The following is a 19,442-nucleotide window of genomic DNA, read 5'->3' as shown; positions in this document are numbered from 1 at the left end:
TGCACTCGATGCCCTCGTCCAGATCATCGATGAAGATATTAAAGAGGACCGGCCCCAGCACCGAGCCCTGGGGGACGCCACTAGTGACTGGCCTCCAACTGGACTTGACTCCATTCACCACGACTCTTTGGGCCCGGCTATCCAGCCAGTTTCTAACCCAACGAAGCGTGCACCAGTCCAAGCCAAGAGCAGCCAGTTTCTTGAGGAGAATGCTGTGGGAGACGGTGTCAAAAGCCTTGCTGAAGTCAAGGTAGACCACATCCACAGCCTTTCCCTCATCCACCCAGCGCGTCACTCTGTCATAGAAGGAGATCAGGTTCGTCAGGCATGACCTGCCTTTCATAAAGCCATGCTGACTGGGCCTGATCGCCTGCTTCCCCTTCAAGACATCAAAATATAACATCAAAAAGCACACATTCCAACATCATATGCATTGCTCAGAAACTTAATTGAATGCCATTTTTTCATTCTCAGGAGAATATTTTTTAATTTCTGTTCTCTTAAATAATGTGTTCCTATATTAATATATATATTTCCAAAATCTAAGGAAATAATATATATGTACATACATACATATATATATATGTGAAAATATATGTACATATATACTTATGTACATATATATTCATATATATATTAGTCATATTTATTTATATTAGTCTACATAATATAGATCCAGACATTCTGGGTCACTCTCTTTAAATGACTTTTAATACATTCATCTTTAAGGAAACTCATTGTTTCTTAGATAAAAAAGATAAGATAAGGTTTGAAACAGCAGCAGTGGAGTATTTTTTCTTTCTGAAAAAGAAGTTTATTTGCCTGGGAAAATGCTTTAAATCTTTAAAGTGGCCATGGTAAAATACAGTAGCAATACCATACTCTTTAGCATATCAATCACAAGAGAAAAGGACACAAACAATAATTAAAATAATAGGATTCTATATACTTTATCGTTATAAAGTTTTATCAACTTTATCATCATCTCTATTACATAGGAAATATTTACAATAAACCTCCACAGTGAGGAATGCTCTGATAGATTTCTTTCTTTTTAATCTGAATTACTTTTCTACCTATTTTAGTTTTTGTATACACATGAAGTTAACCTCACAACAACTGTTTTTCAGTAACTGTGCATGTACCTATATCTCTAGTTATGAAATAAAAATGTTCTTGAGAAAAAAGAAGTTTAGGAATTGCAATGAATAAACATGTTCTACTAGAAGATTTAGATCACTTCATATAACTACTATTGCCACACTTTGAAAGCATTAAGTGGTCTGTGTCCTGTTAAGACACAAGGAAATTTTCCCTTTCCCTTAGGTTTTGAAATTCCATTTTCAGTAGTACTGGAGCTATATCAAGCTTTTGACATTTTAGTTCTCAGAACTAAATTACTAATTCTCTATTACTAATTCTAATTATTACTGAATTCTAATATGTGTTACTGAATTCTAGTGCCTTTACTCTCTCTCTCTCTTTATAACTTGGTATGACATTACATAGAACAGAAAAAAAAAAAAAAAAGAAAAAAAAAAAAAAGAAAAAAAAGAATGTCCTTAGAAAGGGACTTCTAAATAACATCTTTTTGAAATTGCTCTGAGTATAAAATGTTAGATTAAGTTTCAAAAGGTGAAACTGTTGGTGAGCAGAAAACAGGTGCTGTGATCAGAGATGGGTGAACACTTACTGAATGGCTCTGCAATTCACTGTACAGATATTGTTTCTAAATAAGTGGTGTGCAAAACAAAGAGAAACACCACCTCTTTTTTCACCACCAAAGACAAACAAAATCTAAGCCCAATTATATTAAAATAATGTTATCAAATTGTGAAATAAAGCACCTGAAAGTTAGGAAATGCCAGAAAGCAGATTAAGTATGCAATATTAAATATAGCCTTCTAAATGTTTTATAATAAATATATATATATATATTTTATAGTATAAGGTACAGTTTCAGAAGTACCTGGATGTCTTACAAACCAGACTTTTCATGGCTTTTTTTTACTTTTAAATTTACTTTTAATTTTACTTTTAAATTGGTAGCCTAAACCATTATTGGTAAAGATTGCATCAACAATATTTACTTAAAGTCTTTACAGTGTTTTTTTCAGTAACACTATATTATTATATTAGTCTTACAGTCTTACTGGATAGTAAGGCCACCCAGGACACAAAATTCACATAAGGTCATGCAAAGCCAGTTCTCACCCATATGGGGACACTTTTCTTTGTGACATTTTAATCCTTCACAAAACAATACACTCATTATCCTAATTATCATATTACTACAAATGTAAAAATAAAAAACTCTTCTTCACTAGCTGAAAGTATGGTACACCATGAAACTTGTACCATATTACCAGCATCAATTTCATACAGCGAATTCCTAGCTTAATTCCAAATGTTACCTGATTTATGTGATTCTCACCAAAAACAAAACAGAACAAAACAACAACAACAACAAAACAGCATTTTTTATGTTGAATAAAGCAGCAGTAGTATGCAGGTGTTTGTTTGTTTTTCTTTGTTTGTTTCATTTGTTTGTTTAACTGTAAAGCTGTACCAATGCCAGCCATTTTATGATAATGTGAGTTCCATGGCCAAAAGATTTCAAATTCAGTTATGATTTTTTTAACTATTACTCATATATATATGTAATATATGTATGCTCATGAAGAGGACTGACTTGTCTGCTGTTTAACAGTGGATTAAAACTGTCACTGCTTGAGCTGTTCTGAACATAAGTGTTTTGATTTTCCTAGATCACAGTAATGTGTTATGGCAATGTGCTCAGAATTAAACATAGAAATCTGAGTCTGCTTTCCAGCAGTGTTAAGAGAATTTAAGATATATACCTTAATTGCTCGTTATTTTGAAAATATTGTTGTTATTCACAATTATTGAGCACAGCTTGAGATACCTTCTGCTCTGCAAGTCTGGATACCACTGTGGATCCAGGCTGAAGGCTTCGATAAACTGTTCAAAGAGGTGGAGGATTCAGGTATTTTGCTTCACAATATGAAACAAACCATCTGATATTTGTCTGTCCCTAGTTAAAATTCTGTTCAGTCACTTTTCTTTCAACCTCTCATCTCAGCTGCTTGAGTACGCTTGGCAGGAACTGTGACAAAGAAACACTGACAAAATTTCAATAAAATATGACTAAATCATAAAAGAGATGAAAGAATGAAGTTGTACCTTGTGAAGCACATATTTGAATGTAAAAGGAACAAGTTTGCTTCTTGTATCACTCAAATTGTTTTAAAATATATCCAGACATGATCACCTATGGAGAAAACAAACAAACAAACAAACAAAAAAAAAACATTGAAAGAAAGCTGCATCTGAAAACTTTGCTTCAGGTGTTTATCAACATTAGCTTTTCTGAATAGCTTCTTTGACAATGGCATCACTTAGATTTTTCTGATCACTTTCTTTATTAAAACAGGTAAGCATTTGTTTTTTAGTGTTGTTGTTTATTTTGTTCTGTTTTGTTTTGTTTTTCCCTGACACTTGTAAAAAGAAGGCACTCAGCAGTCCTGGAGACTTATTGGAAACAACCTCTATATCCCATATTCTGAAGTGAAAAAATTAGAGGTGGATAAACCTTTCCTTGGATATATCCATTTCAATGCAACAAACTTTGCTTCAGTGTGGTTCTTATTCTGCTGTGCCAGGATTTTTTCTTGATATGTCATCTTCTCAACACTTTTAGCCAAATATTTACAAAGCCTAATGTACTATTTTGTTATTTAAGTCATGTTGTATCCTTTGTCAGTTCCATCCTTCTAGAAGGTTTAGCCAGACTCAATCTCAAACAGAATGAATCAGGTCTTGGAATATATGTATATATAGAATAGACAAAAATTCACCTAAGCACTGCAGGTGAATGAATTAATCTAATGTAGGTTCCCCACAGTGCCTATAGGAGTAATTGTCACCAGGTGTAATGGTCAAATTGTGCATAGGATGATTTTGTCTCTCCTTTTCCTTTATGGCTCCCATTCTCAGCCTACCACTCACAGACAGGTCAAGTAGAAAGTCACTTATCTTCTGGAACCTAGTGTTTTCCAGGTACTCAGCCACCATATTTTTTGCATTTGCAGACATTTTATTTTTAAAACTGTACAAGCATGATGCCTCTTCTGAATCTAACCCCATCTTCAAATCACACACATTCAGTTCAAAAACAAAGACTGATATGTATCTACACTGTCCTGATACAAATCTAGGGAAAAAGTTGAAGTCTGTGAAAAAGTGTACATGAGTTACCATAATATATTGTCTCTAACTTATCTTAACCGTGTGACTAGACACTTTTTGGGTTAGACAACATAATCTAAAAATTGTCTTGAATTTTGTAGGTTTCAGCTACCATTTGTCTGCTTGATCCATCAGTAACAGAGGTGAGAATAATACAAGCTGAGGTGAACATTTGAAGCAAATAATATTTCTGGTCAAAAAAAAAAAAAAAAAAAATGGTGGTATGTAAAATTGACATTGAATTATGTCTTGTTTCATGTATATTCTGTCTCTTCTAGATTTCTAGATTCCTTACTCCCATGTTCTTTTTTTTTTTTTTTTTTTCAAAGGATAAAGGATAAACGTACATGATTCTACACTATTATACTTTGAAAATAACAAAATAACAGCAAGTAATGCCAATAGGAAAGAAACAGATATACTACAGATTTGTAGAATTTAACCAGGTCTTTTTGTGTCATTCCTTCTATGGAGAATGAACTTCCAGTTGAACCAAAACTATTCTTTATTAACAGGAATGCTGTGTATATTGTTCATCACCCCCTTGGATACTATAAATCAATGCTTAATATAGTTTATGCTTTTTAGCAAGATCTTGTTCAAAAAAGTAGCAAATGGTTTGTCATACATGAGTGGTTTAAGAAACTTCCAGGGACACTCTGGTGGCAGGTACACAATCCATACCTGTATTGTTTGTGTATCATTGCAAAGATGACCCACTTTTTCAAGACTTTGATCAGCGTCTGTCAACCTCCAAGTTCTCAGAGGCATTTTATTTTAAAACATTACTGTATTATATCAAAATCCATTATTATATTATGTTATTTTACATTATGCCAAGAGCTGATAGGATGTCAACAGATGGAATAGCATAGTGACAACTCAGAAGTCAAAATAAAAAGGCTGATTTAGACCATAATTTTTTTACAAAATTATTTTATATGAATCTTTATGGTCTGCAATCTGAGGACATAAAAAATAATAATAATAAAAAAAATCTCTCTTTTTGCAAATATGAAAATATGAAATATTTTGTAAATATGAACAATAGCATATCTTTACATCTCACATGGTGAACTGGGGCAGAGAGGACAACATTCTAATAAGCATCAATGAAATTACAAGTCAGCATAAACCCGTCTCGAACCAGTGGTATAGACTCACTATAGACAATTTACTTTAACAGGAAAATGCTGATACATTGCAATAAAAGTTTGCTAATAAAGCAAAGTCAGCTTTCCTGAATTAAATTTTCCTGTTCCTAAATTAAACTTCCCAAACTGGAAGCTACCTAGTAACATCTAGCAGTGATGGCTAGATCACCAGGAGGCCTCAAATAATTCAGTTGCAGTAGAAAAAATAAATGGTCAAACTCCATAAAAATAGAAAAGAGATACCAAGAGAGATACCAAAGAGAAATGACAATTTTCAGATCACTTTAGACACCATAATTGGAGTTGAATGCAGAAATAAACACATAATAGAAATAAACATATAATTATTTTCTGTTCTCTACAGATAATTGAAGGTACATCCAAAGTAACCAACCTTGTAATGCTTTAAGAATAAAGACAGCTATTTTCTGATCATATCCTCTTAGTATACCAATTTATTTTTTTTTTCACTGAAGTTACGTAAGAGGAAATCATAATTAGATGAAATAGTAGTGCTAAGAAACTGTAGTACAAAGCAACAGAAGGAACGTCAAGTAAGCAAGATCCACAAGATGACATTCAGTCTCTGAGTTTCCTGGTGCTTGAAAATATTTTCTTCATGACAAGTTGCTTTGGTCCTTTTTCATTCTTCATAGCCTTAGGAAACAAAAAATAAACAAAAACTCCAGTTTTATATAGACAAGAAGCCAAGTAAGTAAGATTTGATAGCTTTCCCTAATGTGTCAGTAAAATTGTTGTCAAAAGTGAAATTTGCACAGGCAGATTCTTATACCTCAGTGTATGTCTTCTTAGTCATATTAACATGGAAACATAAAAGTTCATAAAGCAACACATAGTCCTTTAGAAATAAAATCCACATGAGAAAGTTAAATCCTGAGGCACTTTTTTTAACAAAGCCTTTATCTGACAGTCTCCCATAGAAATCAAAGGAAATATGCTGGAGTAGAGCATTTAGAATTTACTTAAGTGTGAGCTAATCTGAATACACTGATATTACAGGTTAACTGTAGGTTATTACATAACCTACAGTAATATTTTATGGTCTGTATTTTTTCACTTGAAATGCATGTAAACATCTGTATCTTTTGCATACTATCTATTGGAAGAGATATTTCTAATGCTGCAACCTACAAATTATATTATGTTACTGGAGCTAATTATAAACAAAAGTAGATTCAAAGCAAGTAATATTTTTTAAATCAACTTTTGATTTGGGGTTCCCCTGGACATAGGTGGTGGTTTGTCTCCATACTTAGCCAGACAGAAAAGGGAAAATTCCTGACACATTTTAACTGGGGGTGTATCCCAGGAGTGTGGAGTGGCTTGTGTATGATTACAGCTAACCTTCCTGATTAAGTTTTGTCCTTCTGTCCTCCTTCTCCTGGCTCCTCCTACACTTCCAGTATGGTGAAGGTCTTGAATGTAGAACAGGGAAGAAAGAAGCTGTACATCATATATTGCCTATCACTCAGAAATTTTCTATAACCACAGGTGTTGCAAACAGAATCCACAACTGATCCCAGCAAAAATATATGCCAGAGCTTCTCTCACAAAGCCCACATATGATGTCCTCATGCAAGCATACTGTGTAGAGCCTACAGTGAATGAACGCAGCTTTTTCGTGTGGCTAGACCTCATTACTTTTTTTTTTTTTTTTTTTTTTTTTTTTTTTCTCTCCGTAAGACTAAGAAATGCTAAAGAGTCAACAAGTATTTTAAAGTTTGGTTTGGTCCATGTCAAACCATGCATCTTTCTGGATTCTAACCATACACACTGGTAGAAGACTTATCAGAAGTTTCTGCTTTTGATTTCTTGCAGTTTGTTTTTTACATATTGATATTTTTTCAGATGAAGCATTTCTTCCTTAGCCATGTAGTTTACAAGAAGAAGTGGAAGAAAAGTAGGCTTTGAGGGAGAGAAAAAAAAGTCTACTCAGCTAATTATAGGTCACCTGGATGTGTTAAAATACCCCCATGTTAAAAAAGTAGACTCCAAGTGTTTTTATTAGTCAGTCATATATGCAACAGCAGGTATGATTTAAAATCTCTAGGCTCTTTATTGTCTTGAGTAAGTAATATAAGCTTTGCTTTATCTGAGGAAACTTGACTTTGAAGTAGATATTGATGCCTGTCTCTGTAATAGTAGAAGATACCTAGAACCCTTTGGGCTGCCTTACTATGGAAAAGGAAATGGACTCTCAATGTTTCATAGTTACTGCACACTTGGAATAGGGTAGGTACTGAAAAGAATCATGGAGGTTTGGATTTCTACCCTTCACCTGGTGGCACTTCAGTGTCTCACTGAGACACTTGCACTTAGAAAAGACAGAGAATTGGGAAGAAACAAGGATGACCTCTGGCCATTTGCAAAGGGCCATAATCCACCAAGCCTGGAGGTGTCATCTGATGTTATCAATATCCTAGCCTACTTTAAGTAAATGATACTTGGAAGATTACTCTGATGATTCTACTGAAAATTTATGTTTGTGTTTTGATGTATAAAATACATTCACTTACATGTACACTAACTGTAAATGCTGTAGAGATGTGTACTGCTAACTTACCTTCTAAATATCCTAAGAAAATACATTCTATATTTTTTAGGTAGAGAAGAGTCCTGAACATCAGTGTAGGTTACAGTATTTCTGGATGTAAATTTAGGGTCCACTGTAAAATGTTGGGTTTAGTTTGGGAGAGCAACTGAAAAGTCAGAAATAAGTTAGAAGAAATTTGGGTGTAACAGTTCCTGGATAATCATGGCACAACAATAGTAACAGTTATTTAAAGGGCTAAAATAGACTATAAAATCACCTCTACTTTTTCTCATTTACACCAGAGTTCCCCTAACTTTACTAATCTGGTCAGTTTAGTAGTGATTCTACTTAGTTAAAGTTTTTGTCTCTTAAAAAAATAACAAGAACAATTACAAATTGGATGTTATTGACTTTTTAAAACTATTGGATGAAGCATACTAAAAAACAAACAAACAAACAAAACAAACAAACAAAAAAAAACATTATATTTCATTCTCTTTTATACACATTCACTTAAAAGGAAACTTGGTTTTTAGATTACAGTTATGCTATATATACATACATCTTTATTGTAATGTCAAAAGATAGAAAATCTTATTATTCAAAGATTTTCTATTGCCCATTATTCTGTTAGAAATATCTTTTTATTCAGTGCAAATGTTTACAGATTAATATTAAGAAACATATGTACTTATATTGTTGAATGTGTATTAAAATTATAATTTGTTAAAAATTGCAATTTAAAATTATAAATATAGAAAAAAATCCTGAGAATCTGTACATTAAATGTGTATGTGTATATATATATATCTTAATTATACATTTCTCTGTAATCCTGAAGGCCTCCTAACATGAATTCAATTTCTCAGTGATTACTTATACTATTATTTCTTTAGAGAGGAAAAAATAAAGAAAAAAATACAAAATTAGTTGCACTTCATACAGATGAAGTAAATTTAAAAAACAGGATGGCCACAAACTTTGAAAGAGTAAGTTTACTTGACTGTTCCATATATATAAATGTAACATACAACCAAAGCATTTGTCCAATACTTTCCACAAGAAAGAGCAAGAAGAGAATTAGCAAAGTAGCAATTACTTTTGATCAGCAGCTTGGACAGCATAGTTTTTATTGGAATTAGAGAAATAGGCCCTTGGAATGTGGCTTTTACTCTGTTCTGTCTTATCTTCATATAGCAAAAAAAAAGCATGAACAAAGCTGTTCAAATTAAAAGAATGTACATTGAAAAATTTGCATCATCCTAGTGATTTGGGATTGATGTCTTATACCTTTTAATAGCACAGCTTGATTACTCAGTCCTCTTTGGGTCTCTTGCCAGTCATCAGGCTTTTCCAGCTGCAGACTGTAGTCATTTACAGACTTTTACAGACACTGAAGAGGTCTGTCTGAAGGATAAGAAAACACAAATTAGCCTTTGCAGATTGGCCTCAGTCAATGCTGGCTTTGTGCTACAATATCCTCATTCAAACAGTTGGATAGATCACTTTAGACATGTTGTGTCAAAGAATTATACAGAAAAATGAGCAGAAAGATGGTTTTTCTTTGTGTGTTATTGTGGTTTTGAGGACTTCTGAACATCTTTGAAATGTAACATTATATGTATATGTTGCAAAAGGGAGAGGATAGCCAAGTGGATAATTTTAGGTTAAACATTTTGCAAAGAAATTACAAAAGACCATTCATCTCTTCATTAGTTGCCAAAGCAAAAAGGGAAAGGCCCCTTCTTAGTGTATTTCTCTTCTTAAGTGAAAGGAGGTGTACAGTAGATGATAGGTTTCCATTACACAGTGTGTTTTATGGGGAAATCACAAAATCTTTGCCTTCATTTTCTGAATTTTTAAATAATAATAATGTGCGTTTTTTTGTTTTGTTTTGTTATGTTTTTCCTTAAAGGTGGAAAATATTTTCATATCTGCAATATCTAAGCACAGGTAGTAAGAATTAATTCAAATTTTGCTTTGTTTTTAATTCACAGAATTATTTAATTCTCTCATTCAACACAAGAATTTACAATCTGAAACCCATTCTATATTAGTTGTATATATAATTTGAAGAAGCCAAAGGGCTATATCTGTCTGATTAGCCATTAAAATGTGAACTTTACCTTCTACATGGTCTGTAAAGTAAACATGTTTCACTGAGTACAGTACATTTGCATTCAACATAGCTTGAGAATTTCACTATTTTTCATGGGAAACTTGTCCAAAAATGTAGAATTCATTGTCTAAATAATTCATTACAACCTATTTACTCGGCTTTATTATTAATAATTTTTTCTTTGAAATAGTTGAAAATTTTATGGATTTTAAATTAGAATCTGAAATTTTTAGAAGTGACTGCATTTCTGTTCATATTTGACAGTGTTGATACTGCCTTTTTCTGGTGGAATCAAAGAAATTATTTTTTTCTCTAAAAGTAGTGACAATAATAACAACCCCCCAAAGCATTTGCTTTTCTATATTACTAGTCCGAATGTTCAAGATATCTTGCAGACTGGATCTGGCAATCATTTTTGTTTTCTTTGAGCCATTTCCCTCTTCCTGTCTCATAATGAAAGGGGAACACTGGAGGGAGGGGTTTTAATTTGCACATGGACTGGTTCATTTTATCCATAATGTGCTATGTCAGTCAAGATAGTTCCTAGAAAACACTGCAAACATATTCTTACATCTACTTAATTAGCGTTAAAGCACGTTGAGTTAATGGAGTGTAATCAAGCCAAATCATAGAATCATAGAATTATTAAGGTTGGAAAAGACCTCCAAGACCATCTGGTCCAACCATCCCCTTACCACCAATATCACCCGTTAGACCATATCCCTAAGCACCACATCCAACCATTCCTTAAACACCCACAGGGACAATGACTCCACCACCTTCCTGGGCAACTCGTTCCAATGACTAACTACTCTTTCTGAGAAGAAATGTCTCCTAATTTCCAACCTAAGCCTCTCCTAGTGCAATTTGATGCCATACCCTCTAGTCTTATTGCTGGTTACCTGTGAGAAGAGGCTGACCCCCAGCTACCCACAACTTCCTTTCAGGTAGTTGTAGAGAGCAATAAGGTCATCCCTGAGCTGCTTCTTCTCCAGACTGAACAGCCCCAGTTCCCTCATCTGCTCCTCATAAGACTTCTGTTCAGCAGCTTTGTAGCCCTTCTCTGGACATGCTTCAGGGCCTTGATGTCCTTCGTGTAGTAAGGAGCCCAAAGCTGAACACAGTACTCAAGGTACGTCCTCACCAGAGCCGAGTACAGGTGAACAATCACCTCCCTGGTCCTGCTGGCTATACTATTCCTGATACAAGCCATGATGCCATTGACCTTCTTGGCCACCTGGCCACACTGCCATCTCATGTTCTGGTGAGCATCAACTAGCATTCCCGGATCCCTTTCCTCTGCACAGTTTTCCAGCCACTCTGCCCCAAACCTGCAGAGCTGCATGGGATTGTTGTGACCAAAGCAAAGGAGGAAACTTAGCCATGTTGAACCTCATCCCATTGGCCTTTGCCCATCAATCCAACCTTCCCAGGTCACTCTGCAGGGCCTTCCTACCCTCCAGCAGATCAACACTTCCCCACAAATTGGTGTGCTCTGATATCCCATCTGATATGTTTTTTGTTTGTTTGTTTTAGGGATATTTCTCTCAGTTGGGACATAATTACAGGCATGGCCCAGATCATGCTTGTTTTGTCCAACTCATGACTTTACATATGAAAATCATACATCTACCTGGAACAGGACTTGGCAAAAACATTTTTGTCATATGTGGTTTTATGTTGGGATATAGTTTAGTGGGTGACATTGGTAGTAGGGTGGTGGTTGGACCAGATGATCCTGAAGGTGTTTTCCAACCTTAAGGAATCTGTAATTCAGTGTTCTGATAGAGAGTCAGACCTGAATTTATCATTCCATAAAACACCTACTACTATTCTGACACATTGTCTTAATACTCCAGTATAAAAACAAGATAAAAGACATCATAATTACAAATACTCAGCCTTTTCCTATTACTAACGCATCTCTTTTATTTGTTTTGAAAATCCAGTAGTATTAGTACTGGAAAACTTTAGAATTATTTCTCCATGGATCAAAAATGCCTCTTCTCTAGAAAATTTTCATTTGTTCACCTGTATCATGAAGAGAAATTCCATAATTTTGCAGATCAAAGTACTGTTGATTTATTGAATGGTTTACTGGCATCAGAGGTCAGAATTCACTGTCAAATGAAGAGGGTGGGAATATTAATAAATAGAAAATATGAAAGCAGAAGATAAAGTGGCAATACTAAAGACAGATTTAATATTCCTATAAGCTGCAGCATGTGACCATTATGAAAATGAATGTGAAAGCAAATCATATGCTGCTTTGTTAAGTCTTTTCTTTCAGGGACTTCACATTTTTAGGTACTAATTGTGTAATCAGATGTGCAACTTTAATATACGTAGATATAAGTAAATCTGTAATGACTTTTTTAAAGTATATTTAAATATAAATCTATGTATTTTTCTGAGTGTTAGCATTACTCCATTTGTTAATTTTAAGGCAAAGTCATAGTTTCTACAAAATGTGGGTTGAGTAAGTAAGCAACTTACAGTGAAAAATTTTCAATATATACAGTAATTACATAAAAGAAAGAAAGAAAAGCAGTAGACACAAACTGATCATCTAAAAGGAAAATTCTGGACATGGTTGAGGGATTTTGGTGCTTCTTCCAGTGTTTTAACATTTATGTTGGATTGAACTGGACTCTCACTAATATGTAAATACACTTTCTAATATGTAAAAACACTTTCTAAGCTTTATGTATCCAAAAATGTAAAATTACAGTATGTCTGTGGTATCAGATATATAAGCAACTGAAGGTAATATTTGTAGTCATTCAAAAACAGACAATAAAAAAGTCCTAACTTCTTATTCTGAATGTACTTTAACATTTAGATCCTATTTTTACCTGTCCTTCCATTGTTGAGCATTTTGTACCAGAAATAAGATACACTAGCAAGGACAAAACAAAGCACCCATAATATATCCACAAATGAGAAGTAATTTATATTTTTTCTCTCAAATGCATTGTTCAAATGCATAATGTTCTTCTGTTAGAAATTCTCCTTCAATAAGAAACAAGTAATACTGAATATTATAAAACAACCTGTTTTGCACTAGACATTCTTATGAAATTATTTTCTTCAGAATTTTTTATTCAGTCTGTCAAACTATAATAGAACACTCAGAATTACTTTTGTTCAGGAAAGTACACAATTTCTGAAAAAATAATTTAACAATTAGATACGGTGGATACTGAAAAATGTCGGCGAAGATAATTGATACAACAATAATAAATTTAAACTATTCTACTTGAGTGGGTTTCATACTGTAAGATATATATTCAAATACCTGAATAACAATTTGAAATTTCCCCTATAGATTTTTACGTACTGCCAGACTCTTTCATACAAGTTTTTGGTATATTGGAAACATCAAGAGGTGGCTCTGATGATATATTCTCTATTAAAGTATTCATTTTCAATTAGATTTATTTTTATTTCCTTTGATATTTCACTTCTGTAGCATTTTTATACATTATTATCTTCAAAATTCTAAATAATAAGGAAAATAGAAAATACAATAAGGGGATAGAAAAGAGAATAAGGAAAATAGAAAATATTGCTTCAGAAAATGCTACAAAATCTTTCAACAATTTTTATTTAAATTCCTTGAAAACTTAAGCCATTTCTTCAACTAGATACAATTTTTGTACTGGTACTGTAAACTGCTGTTGTAATTAAGTTATCTCCTACAGGTTTTAGAAAAAAGATTAAAGTAAGACTAGGTTAGGAATGAAAATTTCTGCCTTATTAATGTGTTTTAGGCGGGTTCTATAGAAAACAGTGGTTTCTGTTGATATTTGCATAACATATGTTGTAGCTTGCTAAGCAAGTTACATGAAACTCACTCTGAAAGTAATTAGAAAAATAGTTTTCAGTAAATAAAAGTCCCAAATCAACAATTTGCTTCTTTGCCTTAAAAATAAATTCATTAATATACTTAACACCTGAAAGGTCAGAAAGATACTGATAGGCAGTGGACTGACAAAGAGAAGTGGGAATAATTTTCATTATTCCTGATGTTCCTTTCACTACTCTTTATGTACAGAAGAAATGTAACATACCAGGAACAGCTGACTAATACAGCTGTTCACAACTTTCTGGGCAAGTCACACCTCTGGAACCAAAGATCTACTTAAAGTTCCACTTTAAGTTCCATTTAAATTTCCTGATTTTCAAGATGGCCTAGACCTTTCTTATCTGAGATCACTAGACAGCAATCTCTCTTAGGATGAAAATCCTCCAAGCACTTTTGCCTCCAGAAGCATTCAGATGAGCCTGGAACCCCCATCTAAAACATTCTTGTGATCTAGAAATAGACAGAGTGTTGACCCAACTTTTTGCATGTGCTAATTTTAGTTTATTGAATGAGACCCAGGAAGCCCTAGGTGTAGTGCATTTATATGGCAATGTTTTGGTAGCAGGGGGCCATAGGTGTGGCTTCTGTGAGAAGAATCTAGAAGCTGCCCCATGTTAGATAACAGCCCTGCTGCTGGCCAGAGCTGAGTCAATAAGCAATGTTGTTTGCACCGCTGTAAGAGCATATTTAAGAAACGGGGAAAAAAATGCTGCTACACAACAGCTGGGAGAGAGAGAGGAGTGAGAAACAGCCTTGCAGACACCAAGGTCAGTGAAGAAGGAGGAGGAGAGGTGCTCTAGGCACTGGAGCAGGAGTTCCCTGAGGCCTGTGGTGAGGACCATGGTGAAGCAGGCTGTCCCCCTACAGCCCATGGAGTACCACAGTGGAGTAGGGTTCCACGCTGCAGTCTGTGGAGGAGACCACGGTGGAACAGGTGGACCTGTACTAAAGAAGGCTGCAGCCTGTGGAGGACCCCTGCCAGAGCAGATTCCAGGCTGGACCTGTACCCCGAGGAGATGAGACCATGCAGGGGGTCTGAGGAGAGCTGCTGCCCATGGGGGATCCAGGTTGGAACAGTTTGTTCCTGACGGATGGACTCCATGGTACGGACCCATATCTGGAGCAGCTCTTGAAGAGCTGCTGCCTGTGGGACACCCCCATAGGAAGGATGTCATCCCGTGGGAGGGACCCCAGGTTGGAGCAGGAGAAGAGAGTGACTGAGAAGAAGTGGTGGATATGAAGTGCTGTAGACTGACCGCAACCCCCATTCCCATTCCCCTGTGCTGCTCAGTGGGAGGAGGTGGAAGAGGGTGGATGGGGGAAAGGCGTTTTCAGTTTCTTTCCTTTGTTTCTCAATTCTCTATCTTGCCAGTAATAGGCAATAAATCTTACTGTCTCCCTACTCTGAGTCTCTTTTGCCCGTCATGATAATTGCTGAGTGATCTCCCCATCCTTATCTCCACCCTTGAGCCCTTTGCATCATATTTTCTCCCCCTTCCCCTTTGAGGAGGGTGAGTGAGAGAGTGGCTGTGGTGGAACTTGGCTGCCCACCACACTAGGTTAATGATATAATAAAGAGGATATGCAGACATCGAGATGTATATGGGCCAGAACCCAAGGTTATGTAAACAGTAACTTTCTAGTAGGGTGACTGTTCTTTAATTTGATGAGCTTTAAGTGGACCTCTTGGATGGTTAAGTAGCCTCACAAAATGCAGCTAAAGAATGAAGATTTCCTTAGCCCTGGGAATTACCACTCTCCTTTTAATACAAAAACATGTAGGATCTGACATATGCCATGGCCATCTGCCATGGCCCAAGACACCTGCCACTAGATCAGGTTGCCCAAGCCCCATCCAACCTGGCCTTAAAAGATAAATTGTCCTGTCATTACACTCTCTGGCAAAGATTCCCTCCCTAGCTCTCCTGCAGGCACCATTTATCACGTGTTCCTAGAATACTTTCGGTATCACAACCTGTGTACTTGATAATTGTTTTCTCCACACATAATACACAATCAAAACATAGCTTAGGTGGAAAACTCTATACATTTTTCATTTTGCCTTTTCATTTGGCTAGTTCATGGACAATTAGAAACATTTATTTTTAAATGCAAAAGGGCAAAACAGATTAATAAAATTATTCTTTCAGGATTTAGTCTATTGTACTAAGTATGCATATTCAGAGGTAATATTTGATTGTTTCCTGAGCTTAAAAATGTAGTTCTGGTGTAATACTTCCAATATAAAATTTAATTTTAAAATTAACTTCAAATCACAAGTTAATGTTGATATTAAGGAGTACTTTTGAAAATCAGAAATAATAAAATAAGATTACTACATACAATTACATATGATATTGAATCAATTAAATGCTTGATACAGCTGAGAAAGAACTTCCCTTTTATGTACCTATGAAAGAGCTTCCCTTATACCCTTATAACACTAAAATTCCTCAGCTGTAATTATTAAGAAAACAAGGATTAAAAAAACAAAAACAAACAAACAAACAAAAAACAGACAAATAAATGATCTTAGACTTCCCGTGATATTTAAGAATTTCCAAACACTTCTTAAAACATTAGAATTGATAAAATCCATGATGTTTTCAGGACATCTTTTTTTTCTTATGGTAAGTATATAAATATTCAAAATATAATACAAATGAAAAAAAAAAAAAAAAAAGATTGGATTATTTGAGCAGTATACATTTACATCCTAGGTAAGTATCATTCTTTAAGTGGATCATTAGCTTTCGATATGAGTAAAGTTGAAGAACGTATTTATAGATATCCATATACTGAGAGCTTTATCAGGGAAGCTATGATGATAAACCATTTTAAAAAATGAAAAAAAAAAAAAACTTACTAAATTAAACATGCTTCAAATTATGTATAAATTTTGATGTTAGGCTGAACATGGATTAATTATCTTGCTAAGTACTATATAACACCCTAAACATCATTGACATGAAAATGTACACAAATTTAACAGTAATAGCATCTGCAGGATTTTTTCAAACAGACTTTAGAGAGTGCATACCAAAAAAATTTTAGGTCACATATTGCTTTCGACATTTAAAAAAAATACAGTCAAGATTCAGCATTTGCTTTCTCATTCAGAGACTCAAACACTGAGATTCTTTCAGGATTGGATCAATACATATTTCTAATATTTCTTTCTAGACTATCTGCATATTTTTACTAGATGAAAATAGCAATTTCTTCAGTTTCTGCAAAAGTATAAACTGGTAAATACTCAGTAATGAAAATAATTTGGAAAACAGAATCTTTTTCAGTGAAATACAGTGAGGTAATAATATTTTGGGAGAAAAAAATAAATAAATAAATAAATAAATGAATAAATAAATACTTTTTCTTTCCAAGTACCACGACTTCACTCTACACATTTTTAAGTGAGCTTTATAAAAATAACCTTTTGTTTTAGTAACACTGATGTTCAGTGTGGCAATATGTGCACATGCAGTCCAGAATGCACAACTAGGAATTTGAACAGATGTCTGAGCACCAAATACTCAAACAGTCCACTCAAAACTCTTTGCATCTATTGACACAACATGACAGATGAATTATCATTAATAGCTTTCAGACAACACATAAGCTGAAAAATGGAGAATCCACTGAATCATTGTAAATAGAGTTGTTAAAAATCCAAATATAACTTATAAATAAATAAAATAATTAAAAAGGAACTATTGGTTGATCAAATATAGTAAAATAATTTTTCAAATCCCCTTCTAATGATGCAGATAACATTCAAATTCTGCTCCATATTCTTTTGCTATTTGAAATAACTATAAAAGAAGGAAATGGATGCAGATGACAGGAATAAAACATTGAATTAAGAAAAAAATTAAGTTCTCAAAAGCTGATTAATAAAGATGGCGGAAAGTGTTAAGGAAGGTAACCTGAAAGCTAGAATTACCTAAATTTAAACCCATAAGTTCCATTCAGAAGGACAATCCAAGACTCAATAGCTTTTTTTCTCAGACTTAGTGATTACCACATCTCAAAAATGGACTGGTTTATCAGTCCTATGGGATGACAGGCATTGCATTTTTATGCACCAGATAACACAGTTCAGTTCCATGAAGCTCATGGAGCTGCTGTGCTGAGGGTGCTAACTCTTGGTATAAAGAAATAGTATGACTTTGCTTGCTTTTGGTCATTCACATTCTTGTAGAACAAATGACTTTCCAATTATAGAAGACATCACATATTAAGGCAAATATGAAGGACCTCTAGAAAACATTTTTTGAAAAAAAAAAAATGACTATCAGGAAAATTCAAAGAAAATTGGATTGCTTTATTCAAAACTAATCTCTTTGACTCAGAAATAGTTTTACAACTCACAAAAAGACAGGCACTGCACTAAAAGAACTGATAACTTCACTCACACCTAGAAGTGATGTTTTACTTCATTAAAACATAGTACAAAAGGCACATCCATGCAGATCAGAGTACTTGATCTTTGGAAGCAAACAGCCTGGTTAGTCTTCTCACAAGAATTAGATCATGTTTCCATCCATATCAAAATTAATGACTGATAAAGAAAACAAAGAGTGATATTTGTTAAAGTTGGTGGAATTGGTGGTAGATGTTATTGCCTGGTTGTATAAGCTCTAAACACAGAATGAAAACAGCCCAAGTCTCAGATGAGCTTGAATTTTGTATTAGTATGAACTATTTATCCATATTCTCACTTACCCATGGTAAATAAAATGAAGTAAACACAAGCATATTACCGTTGCTATTTTTTTTTTTTTTACTGGGTAGTCATGCTCCAAACACTTCCATGCCCTGGGTAGGGCATTTGTAAACATCCTTTCTTTATAAGATGGGAATCCTCATGTTATTAGGTAAGATCAGATCATGTCTTTTCTTCCACTGTGTCTCTGTTGGTATATTGTCTCAGCTTGAGAATTCCTTAAGGAATTTTGAGCAAGAGGATAATGAATGAATTAGGTGTGACTCCTCCTTCACAGATATTAGTCATAACCTAAAAATGAACATTCTCCTGTTTCATTTTAGATCATAGAGTATTTCCACTGAAAAAGAAGCACAAAAAATATGCAGTTTTGTTGGAGTGAAAATGATCTTTGAAAGCATACAGGATTTCCATAAAGTTTTCAAACGTGAGTTCTTGGGCTGAAAGGAAGAGATATTAAAATGCTTATTTGCCTCTAAAAAAATCAAATCTCAGCATATTCAAAAGTTTTAATAATATATTGCTCTGTGATACAGACAGAAAAGAGAAGCACTATAAGTGGATCACTCAAGCTTGCTTCATAATATTACGAACATCATAGTCCCTTCCAAATGTCTTGAGATTGTAAGAGCCAGGAAGAACCAAGTGACATCTCTACAACAGATGAAACATCTTTTTGGATGTTTCCAGTTCCCTTTCAGATCATGCTCAGCTCCAAACCCTTTTCCTTCAGCATTAAAATCCTGGAGCTA

This window comes from Aythya fuligula, chromosome 2 (genome assembly GCF_009819795.1).
Source record: "Aythya fuligula isolate bAytFul2 chromosome 2, bAytFul2.pri, whole genome shotgun sequence".
NCBI classification, from domain to species: Eukaryota; Metazoa; Chordata; class Aves; order Anseriformes; family Anatidae; genus Aythya; species Aythya fuligula.
Note: the sequence above shows the minus strand (reverse complement) of the source record.